The sequence below is a fragment of the Dermochelys coriacea genome, chromosome 14 (assembly GCF_009764565.3).
Source record: "Dermochelys coriacea isolate rDerCor1 chromosome 14, rDerCor1.pri.v4, whole genome shotgun sequence".
Lineage (NCBI taxonomy): Eukaryota > Metazoa > Chordata > Testudines > Dermochelyidae > Dermochelys > Dermochelys coriacea.
This window is the reverse complement of record NC_050081.1, coordinates 6406391-6429943: the sequence shown is the minus strand read 5'-3', so window position 1 is coordinate 6429943 and position 23553 is coordinate 6406391. Positions and strand designations below refer to the sequence as shown.

Genomic DNA, 23553 nt, shown 5'->3' with positions numbered 1-23553 from the left:
CTCTAGCCTTAATAAAATCTTGCTTCAATTAGGCCATTTGTGGCCTTGGAATGTTGTTCTGGAGAATTCCAGCATAGACTGTCCTGGAAAGAGAAAACCATCATTAGAAAACAGGGTATCTGAAAACTCACTCATCTTGGGTTCTTGGTGAAAAAGGAACATACTAAAGGAGACCTCTCACAGAAGAGACTGTGGTTTTGGTGGACAGGAGGGAGGTACTTATCAGCCACAGAGATGCAGGGGGTTCGAAAGCCCCAGAGTTCAAAAGTTTATCTGCAGAGTTTTACCTCCCAACCTGGGTGGAAATGCAGGGGGTTAAGAGGCATCTTACACTTCCACTGAATTCAGCATACCTCAGGAGGTACACTCAGCACTAGAGCTGCTTGGAAATTTGCACTGCCCACCCTCAAAAAAAGTTTCAAGTTTGCAGTGAAAAATCAACATCAGCAACATTTCAGCTGAAATCTGAACATTTCAATTTGGAAATGCTACTGCAGTGCCTCAGGGGAGTTGCCATTTAGGTGCCTCATGGCCTCATTCTCCTCTGTGGGCCAGGCTCCTTAAGGCTACATCTTCACAAAGCACCATAGGCCCCCCTTGTGGAGAGCTGTGATGGTGCTTTGTGGGAGTTCCTGGCCCTGGTGCATCATGGGAGATGTTAGTCCAGTTGGGGAACCCACTCCGTAGAGGAAAACGGGGACATGAGGCACTCAAACTTCAACTCCCAGAAAGCACCACAGTGGCATATCCAAATTAAAAATTTGGATATTTGAGAGTTTAACACAAAGTTGACCTTTTTCGCAGACAGCCATTTGTGAAGTTTTTGTGGAAAAATTGTTTAGCAGAAAGTCTAATTTTCCAACAAACAATAGTGTTGCTCAGCCTCACTCAGCACTTTGCAGCACATACAGTTGATCGGGGAAACTCAGCTTCAAGAATCAGAACTGACTCCTGAGAGGAGCCATCTGCTAATGTCAGGCTACCAGCAGAACTTCAAACTAGACTTGGTCGGGTTAACAATTGTCTTGTCCCACAAAACTTTTCACAATTTTAATTTTTTTTCCTGTTTTGACTCAGGAAGAAACCAAACCTTTCAAAGATTTTCATGAAAAAAGAGAGACCATCCACCTCCAAATAGCCCATCGATTGGTGATTAGGGCAGTCCACAGGGAGGTGGGAGACCCAGGTTCAAGTACCTACTTGGCCATTCTCTGACATCCCAGGTGACTGTCGTGACCACCAAGACAGTGGCTATTCTGGAGTGGGTGTCTCTCAAGCTTTCCTGTTGAAGCTATTCTACTTTGTATAACTATTCATCAGGGTTAGAATTGGAACCTGGGTCTCCCATGACCCATGTGAATCCCTAACCACTAGACTATTGGCTAGTCTGGTGTGCAACTCTCTCTCTGGTTTTGCCCAGAAATTCCATCCTGGACCCGAGGAACCTTTCCCAACAAAAGTTTTAGTCAACACTGGTACACCTCTATGAAAAGTTCCAGTTTCAACAAATTGGCATTTTCTGATGAAAAACCATTTGGTCAAAAATTTCCTAACCAGCTGTACATCAAACAAGACGTGCCTGAGCAAAATCATTTGCAGTGTCAGTAAGCACTAAAGACTGTATAGAGGGAAGAGCACTAATAGAACGATAGGAGCTCAGACAGCATAGAATCAGACAGGCAGAAATAAACTCACCTTCACAAAAGCCTTCGGAGGAAGGAAGCTGGGACACTTGGAAAAGTCTGCGAAGATAGTGAAACTCTCTCCTTGTTTCTCTGCACAGTGGTTTTGATGCCAGCTGGATGAGCTAGTTATTCAGAATAGTCACTGAAAGGGAACAGCGTCCCTTTAACTGTCATGCTGCCAAAATGCTCTGTTCATGTGACCATTTCCCCATATTTCTCAATTGTTTTCTCCCTCCCCTTCCCTTACTACCAGTTCTCCTAGCTAGCAGTACTGCAGCTATACTCATAATACTGCAAACAAACTTAGCAAGGGAAAGCACTCCCAGGAAAGTTACAGTCAAAATTTCTTAGAACTTCACCTCTGCACCTTTCAGCTTAAATGAAAGCTGGACAAAGGTCATAGCCCAAAAATCTGGTCTGAGAAAGCAACAAGTAAATATGAACTTGATCCTGTGAGATGCTGAGCACTTGCAGGATTGGGCCCTATGCAAATAGAAAACCTTGTTGTGGGGGAGGGGAATACTGAGGGTTGAATTCATCCCTGGGTCAGAGCTGAGTTCAGTAAAGAAACTGGAGGGGGTGGGGGGCAAAGAGTATGAAGAAGTGCCTTTATGCCACCTTTGCTCCTGCTCCAAACTGAGGGCTTCTGAGGGCTGTATCTGTCCCTGGCATAGGTTAGAGCAGTCTGGAAAATTGTCTTAGCTTGCACTTAGTTGGCAACTGCCACAATAAGTTATTGTGGCCTCCAGGAATATCTTGGGCTATAGGAATGCCCCAGCCATGCCCCCTCCTTCCTCCAACGTGCCCCTGCCAGGGACATCCCCCTTTTTCAGAGGCTATCCCTGCCCACTCTGATCCTTATTATATCTTCTGTGGTACTGTGTGTGGAGAGAAAGCACAATTACTGTGGTTTGCAAGAGAGCTGAACTCAGCCAATTACCTATGTCCGTTCCTGTCTCCCCCGAGGTCAGATAGTCCCCAAGGTGCACATCTGTGACTGAACCAGCTAATGGTATCTGTGGCTCAAGTCAGGTTGTACTAATATGCACTTCTACCTAGAAAGCTAATTCAACAGTTTTTCCCCATGTCTATTCAGAGTCACAGCTGTTTCCTTTAAGCAGAGCTGGCCCTGTAGGATTTTTTGCAGCTATTATTCCATAAAGTTAGCCATTTTTCATTGTTTCTTCAAGTTATTCAATTTTTCGGCTGCTCAAGCTGCCATAGAGACAAAAATCCATTTTAACACACCTGTTAGCACAGCAGAGCCAACACAACTAGGTGCAAGTGAGATGGGTTCCATTCTTCCTCAGACAGCAAAAATGAGTTTGGTGATTTAAGCCACAATCCTATTACACAATCTGCACAGCACTCCTGAAAGAGGAACCCACTGAAATAAATAAGGATGTGGTTGGATTAACTGCCCAGTGGTGTTGCATGCAAGTATAACCAAGGGAAAAATAAGACAACAGTGGGGTTTGCAATGGTGTCATTGATGACAGAACGTGGCCTGTGGAATTTTTGTCATAGAATCATAGAAGATTAGCATTGGAAGAGACCTCAGGAGGCCATTCAGTCCAATCCCCTGCTCAAAGCAGACCAACACCAACTAAATCATCCCAGCCAGGGCTTAGTAGCCTGACCCAAAGTTGGGTATATATAATTGTAACTTGAGGATTAACAGGTTCATGTCCCAAGATCAGGCCCAGTAAGATTATTGTAAAATCATCATATAATTTGGAACCCCAATGTGCACAGATGAAACATTCACACCATAGGAACTCTCTCTCTATATATTTACAAATATATACTTTATTAATAATTTAGCAAAGATTATACACACACTTAAACTTAACAAGGCAGATAGAGATAAATATAGAAAGTACATTTGGACATCCATACTTATACCTGTATCTTTCTTAAGCTACTTAATCATTATCTGACATACTTAACCATTATCTTTCTCATCACCGTCATCATCCTCATCTTCTCCGGTGGCCATCATTCTGACCCCTCCCGAGGTCTACATCTCTACAACCTATCTGCTGCCTCTGGGATGTTACTTTTATAGTAGGATACGCTGACGCTGCCATGTCCAATGCATATTCAATAGAGGTCTTTATTTGTATTTCCTCCCCTTAAGGTGTCCGTTTTCTATAGGTTAGTATATTCTTTATATGTATGACATTACCCTATTAGCATACATGTCAATTTTCTGTCATGGCACCTTTGCGGTCAGAGGTTTTGTCCGAAACCTTCTGGATGCTGGTGTCAGCTATGTTCTGTGGGTGCCTGAAGTCAGTATTCGGGACAAAATTCCCCGTCTTGCATGCTACTTTTAGTTCCATATAACTTATGAGTTACTTAAGTTTATTTATACCAAAGATTATAGGCCTCAAGCCTCATACTATCACTAAAGCCAAATCTTACAGGATAAAAGCCTGTAGGTTCCTTGCATTACTACCAAATATAATAAAGCAGAACAACAAAGCAATGAATATAATACAGGTAAGCTGGCCCACTGGGCTAAAGCTTTGTCAAGCCAGACCTTAAAAACCTCTAAGGATGCAGATTCCACCACCTCCCTAGCTAACGCATTCCAGTGCTTCACCACCCTCCTAGTGAAATAGTGTTTCCTAATACCCAACCTAGACCTTCCCCACTGCAACTTGAGACCATTGCTGCTTGTTCTATCGTCTGCCACAACTGAGAACAGCCGAGTTCCATCCTCTTTGGAACCCCCCTTCAGGTAGTTGAAGGCTGCTATCAAATCCCCCTTCACTCTTCTCTTCTACAGACTAAATAACCCCAGTTCCCTCAGTCTCTCCTTGTAAGTCATGTGCCCCAGCCCCCTAATCATTTTTGTTCTCCGCTGGACTCTCTCCAATTTATCCACATCCCTTCTGTAGTGGGGGGAGCAAAACTGGATGCAGTACCCCAGATGTGGCCTCACCAGTGCTGAATAGAGGGGAATAATCACTTCCCTCGATCTGCTGGCAATGCTCCTACTAATACAGCCCAATATGCCTTTGGTCTTCTTGGCAACAAGGGCACACAGCTGACTCATATCCAGCTTCTTGTCCACTGTAATCCCCAGGTCTTTTTCTGCAGATTAGCCAGAAAGAGCCCAGCTTGAATTTCACAGCACAGGTTGAGTCTTCTGGCCTGGCATCTAGGGGTGTGTATCCCACACAGGCCTTGAAGTGGTTAATGTAGGCCCGAGAGGCCAAATAGCATACCTGGCAACACCTGAGAGAGAGAGAAAGCCAAGTTTAATTGAATGAAGCCCAACTGAGGAGGGGCTGGTGGTGATTATGGGGAGACGGCCACTACACCACATCTGACCACGAGGAGGCGCTACTGCACTGAGCAAACTCCTTTACAGAGGTAAAATGCCTTGTTTACTTCCAAACTGAGAAGTGTGCTTTTGGAAAGCATTGAGACACGATACATTTGGAAATTTACAATATACCTCTGGTTTCAACAAAATCAGACTTTAATTGGCAGAGTACAGAAATAGAATGCCAGGTTTCAGAGTAGCAGCCGTGTAGTCTGTATTTGCAAAAAGAAAAGAGTACTTGTGGCACCTTAGAGACTAACAAATTTATTTGAGCATAAGCTTTCGTAGAGTGAGCTGTAGCTGTCTAAGGTGCCACAAGTACTCCTTTTCTTTTTTCAAAAATAGAATGAAAGCCATAAGATAAAATGTAGCTAAACATAAATACATTTTGGGTAAATATGTCTAAACTTTTTGCTTGATGGGCAGGAAGCACAGAACATTAAAATATTGGGGGCAGGTTCTCTGTCGTGTTAGTGTCCACTGAGCCGCGCAAAGTGCACATGTTGGGGGTGCCATCAGGCAGCAGGTTGTGATTCCCCAATTCTCTTCCCCCAGCTTCAGTCTGAGTGCATGTTAGAACAGCCTGGGGGCTGTTCTAACTCTCACCATCTGGCAATGGTCCCCAAGGGCTTTATTTAGTCAAGCAGAGCTCTAGCCACCTCCATAGAGCCACCTATGCCAGCTTTGCACCTATTAGCAGAAACATTGGGGCCAAATTGCATTGCTTTTGCACCACAAGGCAGGTGCAAAGGGGATGAAATTGGCCAGAGACTCAGACCTGTTGCCTTTAATATGGCAGAATAAAAATCTTTTGTCTGACCCTAACAATACTGTAGTTCAGCCCAATACATCCAGGGATCTTAAACACAAAAAAGAAGCTTACAAGAAGTGGAAGATTGGACAAATGACCAGGGAGGAGTATAAAAATATTGCTCAGGCATGCAGGAGTGAAACCAGGAAGGTCACATCACACTTGGAGTTGCAACTAGCAAGAGATGTTAAGAGTAACAAGAAGGGTTTCTTTGGGTATGTTAGCAACAAAAAGAAAGTCAAGGAAAGTGTGGGCCCCTCCGAATGAGGGAGGCAACCTACTGACAGAGGATGTGGAAAAGTTAATGTACTCAATGCTTTTTTTGCCTCTATCTTCACAAACAAGATCAGCTCCCAGACTACTGCAATAGGCAGCACAGCATGGGGAGGTGACCAGCCCTTGGTGGAGAAAGAAGTGGTTTGGGACTATTTAGAAAAGCTGGACTAGCACAAGTCCATGGGGCCGGATGCGCTGCATCCGAGAGTGCTAAAGGAGTTGGCGGATGTGATTGCAGAGCCGTTGGCCATTATCTTTGAAAACTCATGGCGATCAGGGGAGGTCCCGGACAACTGGAAAAAGGCTAATGTAGTGCCCATCTTTAAAAAAGGGAAGGAGGAGGATCCTGGGAACTACAGGCCAGTCAGCCTCACCTCAGTCCCTGGAAAAATCATGGAGCAGGTCCTACAAGGAATCAATTCTGAAGCACTTAGAGAAGAGGAAAGTGATCAGGAACAGTCATCATGGATTCACCAAGGTTCAAGTCATGCCTGACGAATATAATTGCCTTCTATGATGAGATAACTGGCTCTGTGGATGAGGGGAAAGCAGTGGACGTGTTGTTCCTTGACTTTAGCAAAGCTTTTGATATGGTCTCCCACAGTATTCTTGCCAGCAAGTTAAAGAAGTATGGGCTGGATGAATGGACTATAAGGTGGATAGAAAGCTGGCTAGATCATCGGGCTCAACGGGTAGTGATCAATGGCTTCATGTCTAGTTGGCAGCCGGTATCAAGTGGAGTGCCCTAAGGGTCGGTCCTGGGGCTGGTTTTGTTCTATATCTTCATTAATGATCTGGAGGATGGTGTGGATTGCACCCTCAGCAAGTTTTCAGATGACACTAAACTGGGAGGAGTGGTTGATATGCTGGAGGGTAGGGATAGGATACAGAGGGCCCTAGACAAATTAGAGGATTGGGCAAAAGAAATCTGATGAGGTTCAACAAGGACAAGTGCAGAGTCTTGCACTTAGGACGGAAGAATCCCATGCACTGCTACAGACTAGGGACTGAATGGCTCGGCAGCAGTTCTGCAGAAAAGGTCCTAGGAGTTACAGTGAATGAGAAGCTGGATATGAGTCAATAGTGTGCCCTTGTTGCCAAGAAGGCCAATGGCATTTTGGGCTGTATTAGTAGGGACATTGCCAGCAGATCGAGGGATGTGATCATTCCCCTCTATTCGACATTGGTGAGTCCTCATCTGGAGTATTGTATCCAGTTTTGGGCCCCACACTACAAGAAGGATGTGGAAAAATTGGAAAGCGTCCAGCAGAGGGCAACAAAAATGATTAGCGGACTAGAACCCATGACTTATGAGGAGAGGCTGAGGGAACTAGGATTGTTTAGCCTGCAGAAGAGAAGAATGAGGGGGGATTTGACAGCTGCTTTCAACTACCTGAAAGACTGCTCTCAGTGGTAGCTGACGACAGAACAAGGAGTAATGGTCTCAAGTTGTAATGGGGGAGGTTTAGGTTGGATATTAGGAAAAACTTTTTCACTAGGAGGGTGGTGAAGCGCTGGAACGCGTTACCTAGGGAGGTGGTGGAATCTTCCTTTGAGGGTTTTTAAGGTCAGGCTTGACAAAGCCCTGGCTGGGATGATTTAGTTGGGGATTGGCCCTGCTTTGAGCAGGGGTTTGGACTAGATGACCTCCTGAGGTCCCTTCCAACCCTGATATTCTATGATTCTATAATTCCAGTGGAAGTGGAACGCACAAAGCAACTCTCAGGATTCTTTCAGAACCCAGCGGGATTGGGGCCCTGGAGCCCACTATTAGAATATGCCCATCTTCACTACACAGTCTGGGGCTCCAGAACTGCTGATCTGAATGAACCCACCATCCAGAAAAGGTAATCTCTTATATTAAGAGATTTAAAACATCATTTTATCTTCTCTTTTTTCTGAGTGGGGGAAGTGCCCCAACTGTCTAAACTGTAGAGCTCCCACAAGGTAGAACTGAAAGCCCAGATTTTTAAAAGGTACTCAGCATTGCAACGCCTAACTAATTTAGGAGCCTAAATCTTATTTTCAGAAGGGACTTAGGCACAGAGGAACTTAAAACCACTGACGGGCTCCTAAATTAGTTAGGCACTGCAGTGCTGAAACACCTAAACACTCTTAAAAATCTGGGCCTAAATGTCTTTCTACCTTTAAAGATAACGAAGTATTGAATACCCAGGTAGTATTCTCACCAAGCTGTAGAGGTACGCAGCGCTGTACAATTGTAATGCACTAAACAGTTAAGAGTCACTGAACCCTATCTAAAAGCACAAGCTGATAAAATATATTGTTGTATAACGGAGCCAACAGAATTGTACACAGCAGCGTCAACGCGAGGGGTGGATGGTTCTGGGATGATTTATGCAGCAAATTATCTTAAACACTTAGGAAAAAGGATGAATTTTATAAGCGGTTTCGGTTCCTTTTCTTTATGTTTCAATCCACAGAGTGGTAAGAAAAGCCAGTTAAATCTGCAGGCTGCTCCATACCTATAACTGTTGCAAATGAACAAGTGGGCGCTAATAAATTATTCCCATGAAACAAACATGACTTTTTTACCTATATGATGCTGGTTCAGACTCCAATAAGCAGCAGGTTTGACTTGTGATAGTGATATATTGTAAGCAAACAGAGCATAAGTATCTTCTTGTGGACGCTGACTCTTTTCTAATTACTCCACTGATTAAACTGCCGTGTGTTTGAAGTCACCCACCTATGACTGAAGGCTCAGCTTCATACAGGCTTCTTTCTGATGAGGCAAATGTAATAAATGACCATATAATAGCTTAGATTTTATAATTAAAGATAGAAAGAAAACAGATGCACTATATATAAACTGACCTTTTTTTCTGTGCACTAGATGATGGTGTTTCTCAGCTATTCACTTCCCTTCAGAGGAAAGTGCTCAGGAATGGAGACAGGAACTTGAGCTCTAGTCACTGCTTCGCCACTAACTCACCCTGTGACCTTGGCCAAGTCACTTATCCTTTCTTTGCCTCATTAACCTCCATAGGACTAATACTTACCTCTCAGGGGGTTTGTGAGGCTTTAGCCCTCATTCCTACCCTTTTCTCTTCAGACTAAGGGAGAGGCATGCAAAGGGCTTGAGAATGTGAGGAGTCAGATTGTGCGTCATGACTAGCCTTGCTCGGATGCACACGTCATCCCCATTCACACGTGTGCTGCAGCATTCCCACCAAACAATTACTTCCATGTTCAAAGTTTTACTGTTTGTGTTACACCATGAACATGTAAAGCACTGTACACTTGCTGCATGGTTTTATATAACATCTGTAAACGAGGCAGGCAGAATCTCAGTGGGAATAAATGGGCACTGCTCAATTGACAGCTCTGTGTGGCTTTGCATAAGCTGAAGATCTGACCCAGAGCCGCATTTGGATGGCGGAGACTGAAGATGTTTTTTAACTACAGAATAAAACTCTGGCTAAAAAGGCATATCTGTATTTAGTTAACTGTTCACTTCAAAGCATGCTTCCACATCCAAATCAACCAGCCCAACCCATCTGTCAAGTTCACTGACTTGTTTCACAGCTGCAGGCCTGTAGTTTCTCTAATACCTATTGTATGCTGAGCAATTCACCTTGAGTACCCCAATGGCTTCTCCTTTAAAAATATCCTTTTCTCAAAAGAGGGGCTAATTTAGGAAAAATTATTCCCTTGTCCAAAGTACAGAAGCTGCAAAGCTACAGGCCTCAATTTTTATTGTGCTGAGAAGTGTGTGGCAATGATAGCATATATGTGCATTATTAAATCACACACATTAATACTGATTAAAATATAATGGAACATTTTTAAAGGTCTTCCTGCTGAAATCTTTTCCACTCAAAAGTTCCTTTCAAAGCCATATCAAAATTATCCATTTCTTGCTCATGGGAGAGTTCTAAGAACACCTGAAATGCATGACAACAACAAAAGTCTGGTTATTTCCTGTCACTGATAATACATTAAATATTTGTCACTATTTTTATGAAGGCAACACATGGGTTTGCAATTGCCCAAAAGATGACCATCACAGAGAACAGGTTTTCTGCTGATACAGCTCCCTTCAGAGCAGCAAGTGCTCTCTAATTTCCTGTTCACCAGCTCACCAAAGGTCACTAGGTGAGCAACACTAGGAAAAGACCATCGTCCTCTTTAAGACTGTATATTTGTTTTGATTCACTTCTATGTATGTTTCTGTAAACAGATTTCAAGCCAAACTCTGTGAAGTTGGAATTTAATGATGGCTCTTTATGGGGACTGTTCACATCATGATGCCCTACAGAAACTGCAAGGCAATGTTTCACAGAAGGGTGTTTGCCCTTTTAATTCAGTCACACAGGAGTGAGTTATGACTTTGCCTCATGACCTGTGCATTGAGCCAGGCATTGGTGTGCTACTCCATGAGCAGCTCACAAAGCAGACTGAAAGCTTATGCTCTAATAAATTTGTTAGTCTCTAAGGTGCCACAAGTACTCCTTTTCTTAAAGCAGACTGTGACTCAGTCATGATCTGTCTGCCCGTTTCTCTCTGCTCCAGCAGGTGGAGGTACCCTTGCACCAGCCTTATATCTGCTATCCCTTAGTGCACCAACATAGCTGTGCTGCCCAGTCCTTAGCGGGAGCGGAGCCCTAGGGAGTGGTGGCTTGCAGAGCCCGCTTTGCCCATTATGCAGCTACCCACAATGTGGATACCAGTGCAAGGGAACAGGAAGGCAACCTCTGCCCTTTTACTCCCCTTCATGGCTCTGCAGGCTGGGCCACCATCTGACTCTCACTGCTACAATTATTCCCTTTAGAATCTTGAAATTGAATCTTTCTCCAATAATCGTCCTTTTTTTTTTCCTTCCAAAATTTGATCTTTGTGCTGTGCTGCCTTCTTTGTTCCCTCGGAAGTTCTGCAGCACATGCAAACTGTCCCTTTACAAAAAGAAAAGGAGTACTTGTGGCACCTTAGAGACTAACAAATTTATTAGAGCATAAGCTTTCGTGAGCTACAGCTCACTTCATCGGATGCATCCGATGAAGTGAGCTGTAGCTCACGAAAGCTTATGCTCTAATAAATTTGTTAGTCTCTAAGGTGCCACAAGTACTCCTTTTCTTTTTGCGAATACAGACTAACACGGCTGCTACTCTGAAACCTGTCCCTTTACAATTCCTTTACAAGGAGTTGTGTAATACTTTGAAATCCCATGCCTGTTCCAAAGTGTTCAAAGAAAAGCTGTACTCCTCGAGGCTGAAGGTTCGTTTGGCTATGGAGAAATGAAGATACAGTTAAAAAAACATGTTTCATCTTTACATGTCCTTTTCGAGTGATCCTAACCTTTTGCTGATAGTTTCTCTCTTACCTGCCTCTAACTTGGAGAAAGTCTGGGACAAAGGCAGTGCATCTTGCATTGGTATCTTGTAAACCAGCAAAGAAGAAACCCTGAGGGAGAAAAGAAATTGCATCCATTGTCCTGTGTCTAGCTCGTAGACACCACTTTGAGTCAAATTCTGTCTGGGTCAGGTGTCAGGGCCAGAAAGGAAAAAGAAAGCATATTAAGAAGCTTCCGTATCTTATTGCATGGCCCAGACACAATGACAGTCTCTAATCAACTTGCCAGCTAGGGACTGTAACCCATTAATCTCTCCCAGTGAGAGATCTTTGTTCAGGCTGTGACATTTGCTGCCAAACTCCAGCAGTGGGAATGATATAGTATAACTCTGCAGGCATTCAGGATCCTGATGTATTTTGCAGTTACCGTTCCTGACGATCTGCATGCGGGAAGATCCTCAGAATCTCCATATAGAGGCAATCAACCTGTGCTGGGTCCTTCACTTTAATTTCTAGTAAGTAACCTTTGCCAAACTTGCTTTTCAGGTACTGAACAGCACCAATGCACCTGGAGACAAAGAAAGCAACACAGTGGGAAATACTTAGTAATGGACAAAGAGTCTTGCTTCCATGACCCTCTCCTCTTAGTGGATGTCAGGGATTAAATTCAGCCAGAGCTGTCCAGAACAGAGCTCCGGTAAATATTCTCAACCCCTCTGTTGTTTTTATAGCTTGTTGGGGGCAGGGGGATGTGGCAGCGGGGGGTGTTCCAGGAAATACTCTATGAGAATTTAAGTCCTGGTGGGTGTAATGAATGAGGTTGGCTCCATAATATCTGCCTGTTCCCTGAGAACTTCTATAGTGTCCATCCTGCTATTGACGGATCTATGTTGCAGCCTACCGAAGCTTTCCACACACCATGATGGCCACTCGATCGCACACTGCCTCAGCCTCCTCCATGTAATGGGTTGTTAGGATGGCTCCTTGCTCCTTGTTCTTCAGTGCAGCCCGAATTGCTTTCCTGAAAAGAAAGACAAAAATTATTTCAGAGGAAGAGCCAAACAAGTTTTTCTATAATATTTTCCCCTCAAAATGACAAAGGAAATGTATTTAAAACCTAACAACAACTTTACATTGATGTCTACATGAAAGTACTTTGAGCTTCCCATTTGACCAAAATTCATAGAGGAATTGCTCTGAAATAGGATTTACTACAGTGCTGATTTAATGGGGAGGGGCTGTTAAGTTCTTTTTTGTACCTGCTTTAGCTGAAATGTGTTTCACTTTGGCCAATGAGAATTAGGATAGTGTCATTTCAGAGGAGACAGTTGTCAAGTAGACAATGATGCCAAGAAGGGATGGGATGAACCAGCTCAGAGAAAAATAAATACCAGCCTCCATTTTGCTCCAACCCCTGAACTGAAACTGAGCCTCAACTGATTTTTGCAGATTGCAAATGGTTGGGATGTGAACTCCCCTCAGAATTCTCAATGAAACTAAAACATAGTACCATTAATTCTAGACTCCAAGTTGCAGCTGTCCCTGCACTAACGCAGATGGCGAGAGAGAGAAGGCACAGAGTGTATATCTGCCTACCCAACCTCCCATGCCACTGTGAAGGAATGCGACTAATCAAGGATACTAATCTGCTTGCTGTCCAAAGCCTAACTCCCATCTCGAAAGTCTTGGCCTTTAAATTTTTATTATGCTGTTTTGATTTAGTTCTGATGTTAAGAACAGGCCTAATAATTGGTTCAGGCATTACTCACCACATGTGACTTTGCCCTTTAGGGTCCATTCCAGTTGATGGTTCATCCAGAAGCAGAACTGTCGGATTACCCAGCATGCTCATTGCAAAACACACCTAAAATGAAGAAAAAACTTTGGGAGCTAAGTTCTGTCTTTCTGGCCTACTTCACTAAAGCCAGTGGTGGTGCCCAGGTGTAAATGAGAGCAATTAACTCATTTTCTTAAAAAAAAGTATGCATAAGATTCATTTCTATGCAGGACTCTGAAATCCTCTAATTCAGAGCAAACCAAAAATATGTCAGCCTTCGAAAGATGAGTGCTTGGACTTCATTTCCTCCCTCCACACATATATGCTTGTGATTTAAAGAAGCTGAACAATCTGAGAAACATACGGTGCAATATTCTGTACTATGTTACATGGACGTAACTCCCTTTGAAGTGAGACAGCACAAAATGCGTGTTTAGGCCCCACCGTCTCAGGGGAAGCAACGAGAATCTCATCCATGTAACTGGAAACAGAACTAGCCCCTCTCTTTACCAATGAAATTTTTCATTCACACTATGGACATTTCAGAAATGTGCCAGCTATTTTCTGGAGATAATTTACCAACCATAACTACAATATGTTTACACCCAAACAGAGATTTTACTACTGTACATTTGAAACAAAAATTCATTTTAGAACATGAAGGGTTGGATTCTGCTCTCATTTATATCAATGCAAATGCAAAAAGGACTCCACTAGCTTAATGGCGTTATTCCAGTTGCAACACTGAAGAACAAGGAGCAAAATTCATCCCAGGGTTTGATCCAAGATAAATGCAAACGCTCACCTTTCGAGTTACCCCAGCGGATAATTTCCTAGTCACTTTGTTGACATGAGCCTGAAGTTCCAGAGCCTTTGCTATCCTGTGAGGAAGGAGAAAGAAAGGAAGTAAAATGAACATTTGTTTTTTTTCCCCAACTCAACAATTTTTCCATTGTGCTGTCAGTCTTGGGTAAGAGTGGACTCGGTTCCTCCCGTTTGTGGGGGCGGCTGGGCCCTGGGAGGAAGTCTCTTCCACAGAGAGTACAGGGGTTCTGAGAGGAGAGGTTAGTTTTCATTTCTCAGTAGAGACTCCTGATAGAATTTGCTTGGTGCCCCCTCTGCAACCAGCAATACCAGCAATACCCTATTATTTGGGCTTCTCAGCCGAACCCCCAGAGGTTTGCCCTTCCCTGACAGCTCCTCTGAATGACACAATGCTCTGCCCCCACTGGTAATGGAGGTGTCCATTTCCCCTTTCTCCATCACTACCGGTGAAGCTTTGGCCACTCTGTTTTAGCGTCGTCTTAGTTCTTTTCCTGATGGTACCCACTAAAGATGATTTGTTTTGGAGGTTCATTGCTTTCTTTCTGCAAAATGACTTTTTTTTTTTGCATTTATTCTTTTCTCCTAAGCAAAAGGCATGTGTAACCCCAGAAAATGCTTACTTCACCTTTTCCACAGGAGAATTCTTGTGGATCTATACTATGATGCTGAAAAAAATGGATATTGCAGTCACTGTGTTTCAGTTTTCTTAAATGCCCATAAACTTATCTGACTGTGTATTTTCACGCAATGAAGCTGACCCATTGAAGAGTGCAAATCTTTCCAAAACTCACGTTCTGAAGTCTTTTCATAATCTCAAGTATCCTTCAGTTTCAGCATACTTCCCTGTCCAAAATTTTTCTGGAAAGTCTGCTAATTTTTTATTTTAAGCAATAAAATCATCAGAAACTAAACAAGAGAAGCTTTTTAAACAAGCTGTTCCTAACAGGATAGAATCTCTCTCTCAATCATAAGAATCATATTATTAGTAGTATTAATTACAACAATCTATTATAAACCCTCTCCATCTTGCCTAGAGTGGACAGTACATAATTGATTATCCCCCTAATTTCACATTTTGGCACCAGACATTACAATCTAAAGTTTAGACACAGATACATCCAGCATTTAACACACACTAATTTTAATTCTAATTTATTCTAAATGAGAAAATCTGGGTGGTTTATTTTCTTGGCTAAATCACCAAAGGAAGTCATTCGGGCAGTTTGACTGTGGAGCATCTGATTTTCAGCAAAATTCTACTTTCTCTTTGCTTTATAGTTCTAAGATATGAAACACGAACTGAAAACTTGATGTGTTTTACTACATACCGTTTGATAGTAATGGCAGCATCTTCTTTCCTCATCCCTTTCACAGCTGCATAAACCTCTAGATGATGTTGCACAGTAAGGTTTGGCCAGAGAGGGTTCTCCTGAAGGCAGTGACCTAGAAAGGCAGTTGTGCTCTCATGGAGTTGAGAGGCAGTGGCACCTTTCCCCTTCATCAGCACCTGAACAAACAATCTGTTATCCTGCACATGTATAATCTTGTGATCAATAAATGTGAAGGGTTAAAATTACAGGGCGATTATGGGCTTTTCAGGCTTTATGAAGAGAGAATTACTGAGCAAGGGACTTATCTGCAACCTTTGATTATCTGAATAGTTTCATGGAGTACAGGTTGTAGGTCATTTTCCTGCTCGATAGCGTCTATAGCTGTAGATGTTTGCTCTAGGTACTGTTATATGAATGGCCCGTGAGAAATGCCAATAAAAAGACTTACAAGACCATTTCCAGCAGTAGCGAAAGTTCAAGATTCACTCCTGAAATGATTTACTTTTAATTTATTTTGAGGCAAATATAATTGGGGGTATGGATGGAGTGCATGCTTTCATTTCAAGTGTTCTGGCATTGGTTGGTCTACATAAATAGTGTTAATGTCGTTTTGTTCATTATTGCCAGTGACATGTTCTTATGTGAGTCACAATGACTGATGATAATTTTCGTTAACAATTTTGAGAGCATGACATGCTAGGCTTTGGGCTAGATTCCAAACATCCTTTTGGGTCCTGCTTTGAGCAGGGGTTGGACTAGATGACCTCCTGAGGTCTCTTCCAACCCTAATATTCTATGATTCTACAGCTACATCACAGCTTGGGTGAGACTTGCAGCTTGTGGAGATGTACCCCCACAAACTGTACTCAGGCTAGCTAACTAAAAATAGAACTGGACTTCAGTATAGACTGCACAAGGATGACTGATACCCCCTTTCCTCCCTGGGGTACATACTTATTTGGGGAGCCTGCACTAAAGCATGCAACATGTTGTTCTCTCTGATATTTTTCACAAGATAGCTAGAGTATAGCTAGTGTGGGCATGTTTACACAAATTGCAAGTCACCCCCCCCCACCCACCTACTTCAGTTGAAGAAGTAGCCTTTGTTTCCGTTAATGTATAGTTTAGGATTAGCAGTGGGTTTTTCACTCCGACCTGTATTTTAAAGTCTAACCCGTTTCACCGACCTGTCCAGCAGTCAGTGTTCTCTCTCCGGTAATCATATTGATAGTTGTGCTTTTACCAGCTCCGTTGGGTCCTAATAGTCCGAATACCTCTCCTAGAATGAATATGCATCAATTTTTAGTAAGACTCGCCCTTCCTGAGAGAATGTCAGGCATATTCACCATGAATGAACAAACAAATGAGAAATCTTTTGTTTATACCTGTGATCAAACAACAGCCATTAAAAATTCCATGAGGGCTGTCTAGAACTGAGATGTTCCAGTGAGTGAGTGGTTTACATATGTAACCTTCAAATCAGACAATCATCAAAATTATTATAGTAAAATACTCCTGGGTTCTAACCTTTTTTTTTAAACACAAAAAGAGACATTTTTAGTGGCCACTTTCTTCCTTTTCTTAAAAAGGAACTGGCTTTCTTCTCTTTATATTCCTTGTGCAGATCGTTGACAATGATAATTGGTTTCTAGGAAAGGAGGGAAGTGAGAGAAAATTTATACAGAACAAATCCCTCCCACTATCAAAGACAGTCCGGTTGTTCTCACTGTTGTGTGTGGCTGCTGTATACAGGTTTTATTCAGAACACTTCTTTGACTATTTTGTTGCTGCTGAAATGTGTTGAATTTTCATTGCTAAAAGGGGAGATAAAAGTTCGACAGTGGTGAAATCTACTAGACAGTCATGTTAATCCCATATAGCTTTTTACTATTTTACATAACTATATGGCTACCTTTCAGAATAGCAGCCGTGTTAGTTTGTATTCGCAAAAAGAAAAGGAGTACTTGTGGCACCTTAGAGACTAACAAATTTATTTGAGCATAAGCTTTCGTGAGCTACAGCTCACTTCACTCACGAAAGCTTATGCTCAAATAAATTTGTTAGTCTCTAAGGTGCCACAAGTCCTCCTTTTCTTTATCTGGCTACCATTACCATACTATCCATGTGCCTCACACTCTACACACAACACCTCTTTATGGTTTTATAGGAAAGTACTGTTCTCTTCGTTTTATGGTTAAGGTCACAGAGGAAGTCTCTCACAGCAGGAAACTGAATCTGTGTCCCAGGCTAATGCCCTTTCCACTGGGCCATCTTTCCTGCCCATTCAGGTTAGCTATTATGCAGGCTGTATTATTAATTATTAGTTAAACTAAAAAAAAACGTGCTTGAAATTGAAAGAGAAGAGGTCACAATCCTTATTCCAAAGACATTCATTTTAGATTGCCTGAAAACAAAAGAATTACATTCTATTTAAAAGTTGTATTCTCAGTTTTGATATTTGTTAATGCCACTTGGAAAGCCAATTTCTACTTACAGTAGAAAAATATAAGGGGAGAAACATTGGATTTCCATATTGACGTTTATTTTTTCCCCTGTGGGTAATTTAGGAAGAGTAAAGAGAGACAGAAAAGGACATCTTGAAGTTTTACCTCTTCCTGATTTTCAGAAGCTATTGCTTCCCCAACTCTTGCCCTTTCAGCTTGCACATCTTCATCATCTTCTTCTGGTTCTTCAGAATTTTGATGGTTGATCTCTTTCCTCGGGTGAATTCTACCAATCAAAGGAGTCAAACTCAGGATTACATCCTTTATCCTAGTTCACAACTGATGTATTATGAATAGAGCAAGACCGAATGGCTGTTTGGTTCAACACTTCTGGTTTTTATTATTTGCTATTTGGAAAGTCAAGCACACAAAAAGTTAAGAAATACCAGAATTAAGGTTGCCCATACAAACTTAATTCAGCCCTCTTGTTGCATATGGATTATGACAGCCTTGACCAACGTCAGTCATATAGGATGTCTGTGAGGAGCCAGGAATAGAACCCAGCACTTGTGTGTCCCAGACCAATGGCTGAAATACAAGAGAACAACTTCTCTCTTCTTATAGTCCTTTGCCTTATTCACTGACTATTCTGTGCCCTGTATGAGGCAGGGTTTGTTAAGAACAAATAGTACATGATCCTGTAGATAAAGACAGTATCAAAGTGCACCTGCAATCTATTTACTGGATTTTCCTAACCTTTGAATATGTGGCTTTGCAAACTTAACACCATTTCTCCTTGGGGCAGGGACTATATTTTTGTTTTGTGTTTGTATTGTGCCTAGTACATGGTCCATGACTGCGACTTGCAGGCATGACAATACAAATAAACAACAACATTGTAATTTCCTATTTTTTTTTTTTAGCAAGAATACTTGGGAGGGGAGAATGCATCATGTGGAACCCTGTGGAACCTATGCATGGATTTTTTTAAAAAAAATCAAAGTTGCTAAATGTTTTGTGAAAAATTGAAAATATCAACTTTTTCTGTGGAAAAATGTATTGTCAAGAAAAGAGCGAGGGTGGGTGCTGTGTGGGGGCACACATGTGCGCATGGAAGGGCATGTGTGGGAACAAACCTAAAAATTGGATCCTCTCTCATAACTGCTCTTCCATATTTCACCTCCAGCCATCGAAGAAGAAAAATGAAAACTGCACAGTGGAGGTAAGGCTAAAAAAAAGAAGAAATAGTCAATGTTGTATGAATGAAAATAGCAACATTGTATTTGATATATTTTAATTACAGTTTAGGTAAAATGCCTTAAAAGAGGGATCGGCTTCTCCTCATGTTTTAGTTACCTCCTGAGCTGCTAACTGGCTATTTAATGTTAACTTAATGTTAGGTGAATGTTAGGTTCACTTTATTCAGATTCTAATGTGAGAGATGAAAGAAGAGTTTAATTCAGTTCTCCCTGTGCCTGTCTCTTATCTAATCTAGGTGGGTATTTATCCCATATTGATCACTCTGGCATCCTGATCTGCTTCACTTCTTTATTCCTCTTATGGATCCATCCTAGGTACTTCTCTGTCCCCACTTGCACAGAGTCTGAACATCTCCCAAATCTTCACATATAAATGCCAAAATAAAACCCTCTTGCCCTGGGGCTGGCAGCACCCCAACTATAAGGCTACATCTGATATGATCTAAAGAACAATTAAATGAAAATGTTTCAGTTTTAATAGTCCATATTGAAGTATTATTTTCCTGTTATTTAGCTGTGCATATCCTAGGTTCTCTCCCATAATGCTTCCCATTACTGGTAGCAATGGTGGTGAAACTGGCATAGGTCAGTTGCCAGTGTTTTAGCCTTCATGCCATTGAACTCAACTCAGAGCAGGCCTAGACAACATGGGGGTATAATGTTAATAATTACTGGCACCTTGTCTCAACTAGCTTTCTCACCATTGCTGCCACCACTGGTGCACAACTGGTGGTAATAATGGAGCAAAATATTACCATTTACTACATTTTCCCCCATATAAGAGTCTAGTCCATTGAGACGTAGTCTTCAGACTTGGATTGAATTTTATCGACTCTGTAGGAGTGTACAGCATGTAAAATTGTATAATAAGTTCATATTTGTATTAACTAATACTAATGCATTACATTACAACAGATTACACTAGTAGAGAAATCACGTTAATGTATAAGCACAAAGGCAAAAGGTAAGGGTGAGCTCAATGCATGATCTGGGGCTTATTTTGTTTTCCCTTGCCTGTTTCAGGTGAGCACTATTATTATTTTTGAGTAATTGGGTGCTGGCCAGAAGTCTGTCAACTGCCGCCTCAAATCCAGTCAAAGTTCTACTCAGTATGGAATGAGTCTGATATTCTTGTCCCACTTTCTCATAGGTAAAAAGCCTCAAACAGTCCAGCCTTCTCTAATAAGGTGACAGACAAGGTCCTGGGTTTATGGACAAACTTCTCCTGCCAATGAACATTAGGCTACATTGGAAAACTCTCCATCTCAGTTCAACAGATACGACCATGAAACATCTGTCACATTATGTATGTTTTGCTAGCTGCGGGGAATTATACAGATGCAATATATAGTCACCACATTAGAATGTGTGTCTTCTGCAAAATAATAATGCAATATTCAAATTGTTTCTTACTGCAAAGACAGATACGAATATGTAGCTCCAATTGCCAGTAAAACTGAAAGCCTCATTTTCTAAAAAAAATCTGTGGGTGGAAAAAAAAATACATTCAGTAGAAATCCTGTAAAGCTTTAATATAATACTATCTGGTTTTAAAAGAATGAAAACACACCTCAGTAAATATTTCAGAAGTATGTGAACATTTCTGTCATTTTACTCAAAATCCTTATAGTAGCAAAGGGAAAATATAGATGTTGGAATCTGGGTGTCCTAATACAAGGAAATAGTTACACCCCCAAATACAAATATCTTCAGACTCTTCTTTCCAAGACTAATAGTTCTGTCAGATGCAAGAATTTTATCTCCCTAGCATCTCTGGAAAGAAGTGGGAACAATAGGGATTACACAAAGCAATTTTCAAAATTCAACCCCTTAAAGCAGTGGTTCTCAAACTTTTTTTTTCCTGTGAACCACATGAAAATTGCTGAGGATGTCGGCGGACCACTTAATGATCTTTCCAAATGTTGTTTGTACCATTAGCTAACTATCGTAAAGCACTTTGGATAAATGTGCTACATCAAAAAACCCTTAATAATAATTAACTTTTTTTGTTCTACAAATAAAAGCTCACAACTCATTTCAATATCAGTACCTTTCTAATGCGATGGATGTGCCCCCTCTCTCCCCCACTGTGGCAGCCCCCGAGCTGGGGCTGGGAAGGAGGGGAATATCTCCCTCACCACAGCAGCCACATCACTGAAGCTGGGAAAGAGGGCCGTCTCTCCCCAGCAGCCGCAGGCCTGGAACTGGGGAAAGTCACCTCTTTCTCTGGCTGCCACACATTGCAAATTTCCCCCACACCCTCTTTTTACCCCACTGCCCCCTCCCACCTATCCCCTATTCCCCGCAAGGGCACCACCTCACTTTAAATGTGCATCTTCTCCAGGGTCCAGGCAGCTAATTAGCAGAGCCACACCTACGCGGCTTCACTAATTAGGTTGGTGGCCCTTCATTCTCTTGTGTGTGGCTGCTGAAGCGTGCACCTTAGAGGGAACTATCCGTGGACCACCTGAATGGAGCTCGCGGACCACAGTTTGAAAACCTCTGCCTTAGAGAAACCACAAAGCTCTTTGCCAGGGTGTTACTGCCAGCTTCCCACAGAGAAACCATGAGGTTTGTTTTGTTTTTCTAAAAAACTTAGCCAGTTATGCATCTAGTTTCTTCATGACATAGTACAATAGTTTACCTTCTGAGATCTGATCACAACATCTATTAATGGATACACAGGAATCAAAATGGACAAGAAATAAAGGAAAATTGTCTCTATGGAAGCGATCCACATGATGGTATCAATAATGAAGATAAGCGGTGTTACCAAAAAAGAAAGTAACTTATACTAGATAAAAAAGTAATCTTTGCTCACTGTTGCCAAGAATTGGATGACACTACATTTTGGGTTATATGGTGAATACCACACAACTTACTTATTGGATGCTGAATACTAAATACAAAACTCAAATATAAGAAAGGTTGATGGGAAGGAGTCAGGGTAATGGGTCAGAGTTGGTGTTTGGGAGAAAAGAACATTTCTGTCACTCCACTGCCATCTAGAGCATCCTTAGTTTTTACCCCCAATACCTATTTGTCAGAAGCCATACTGCTAATCCTACACATTTCAAAATCATGAGTCAGGTCCTAAAAAATAATCAAGAACTTTTTAACAATTGGATTCTTTTTATTTGCCTTCTGTTTTTTGAGCTTGGGGTGTGGTGAGTGTGTCACACTTCAACCTTTTCTCCACAACAGTGAGCGTTACACATTTATTTTGAATTAAAACAAACAGTCTCATGTGATCACATGACTCCCGGAGGTGGGACTTTAAGAAAACACACCAAATATTATGAAACTTCCAATAAAAATCAAGGGCGTTGGCAGCACTACATACATTGGCATATTCTGGCAGATAAAATACTTGGAAAGAACCTTCCATTAAGTTGCAGCATAATTAGCATGGAGGCAGTGAATATCTTAGCTTGCTGATTTATTTATTTATTTATTTTTACCATGAGGCTTTTACAGAGTTCAGAGTGACTATGCAGATATTTGTAAACAACATCTCCTCTCGGGGATCCTTTTCCCAACCTTGTAGAAAAATGACATGATGTTTGAACCTTTTTAGATCCAGAACTGCAGGATGTACAAACCAAAGATCTTCTCTAGGGCCTTTGCACCTCACGTCTAGCCTTGGCAGTACACGAAATCCTTAGAAGGGTGTCTCTGGAAAGTTTATTTAGGTTGCAAGAGGCACCAAAAGAGTTGAGGTGTATTCTGTTACAACTCAGTAGTCTGCAGACGAACCATAGAAGGATGCCTCAAGTCTAGATCTAGTCAGAATTCCCCCTCCCCCCCCCCGCTCTGGGGAACGTTTCAAGTTTTTGCAAAAAAATTAAAATATTCTGATTCTGAAATGCCCCCTGGGAGTCATAGTTCAGGTGTCTCATGCTCCCATTCTCTTCTATAGATTGGGCTTCCTGGTCAGACTACATCTCCCATCATACACTGTGGTCTCCCCTCTCGGCTAGGGGCGGTGGCTCACATGGCATTGGTGCATCAAAGGAGCTGAAGTCTGACCAGGGAGCCTGGACCATAAGGAGAATGGAAGTATGAGCCACCGCAGCAGCATTTCAGAATCAAAATATTTCAGGTTTTAACCAAAGCTTTTTGATTTTCAGGCTTAATTCAAGATACAAAACTGTCTCTTATGAAATGTGTTTGTCATTATCTGCTACAAAAAAATAGAAGTTTTCCCTGTAAAGCAGACACTTTTCACAAAAAAATCACCAACTTTCCATCAAAAAGCAGTTTAGGTGGAGAATTTTGAGCCAGCCCTATTCAGCACAAGAAATTTATTCATGAGGCAGCTCCGAGCCCCTGAAATAGTCAGTTAGGATCCTGCGTGGTACAGTTTTCCCAAGGCCAACTCTGTGCGGGATTTTTGTTGCTGTTATTTAGATTGTGGTTTACAAGATCCAGACGAAGAGAGATTTTCTAACAGACAAAGATGGTCACAAGAACAATACTTTGTATTTCGATTTGA

At 41.9% G+C, this 23553-nt stretch overlaps 1 protein-coding gene and 1 pseudogene across 1 annotated transcript in view; both read right to left on the bottom strand.

The window, feature by feature from the left end:
- ABCA6 (ATP binding cassette subfamily A member 6) overlaps window positions 1-4296 on the bottom strand; it is a 58011-nt gene extending 53715 nt beyond the window's left edge. Inside the window, exons 1-2 of the mRNA XM_043496428.1 lie at window positions 3631-4296; window positions 1696-1827 (exon numbers count right to left, since the gene is read on the bottom strand). The gene's annotated coding sequence lies outside the window, so the exon portion shown is untranslated. The remainder of the gene's footprint in view (window positions 1-1695; window positions 1828-3630) is intronic.
- A 5389-nt stretch (window positions 4297-9685) lies between these two features.
- LOC119843261 overlaps window positions 9686-23553 on the bottom strand; it is a 61181-nt pseudogene continuing 47313 nt past the window's right edge.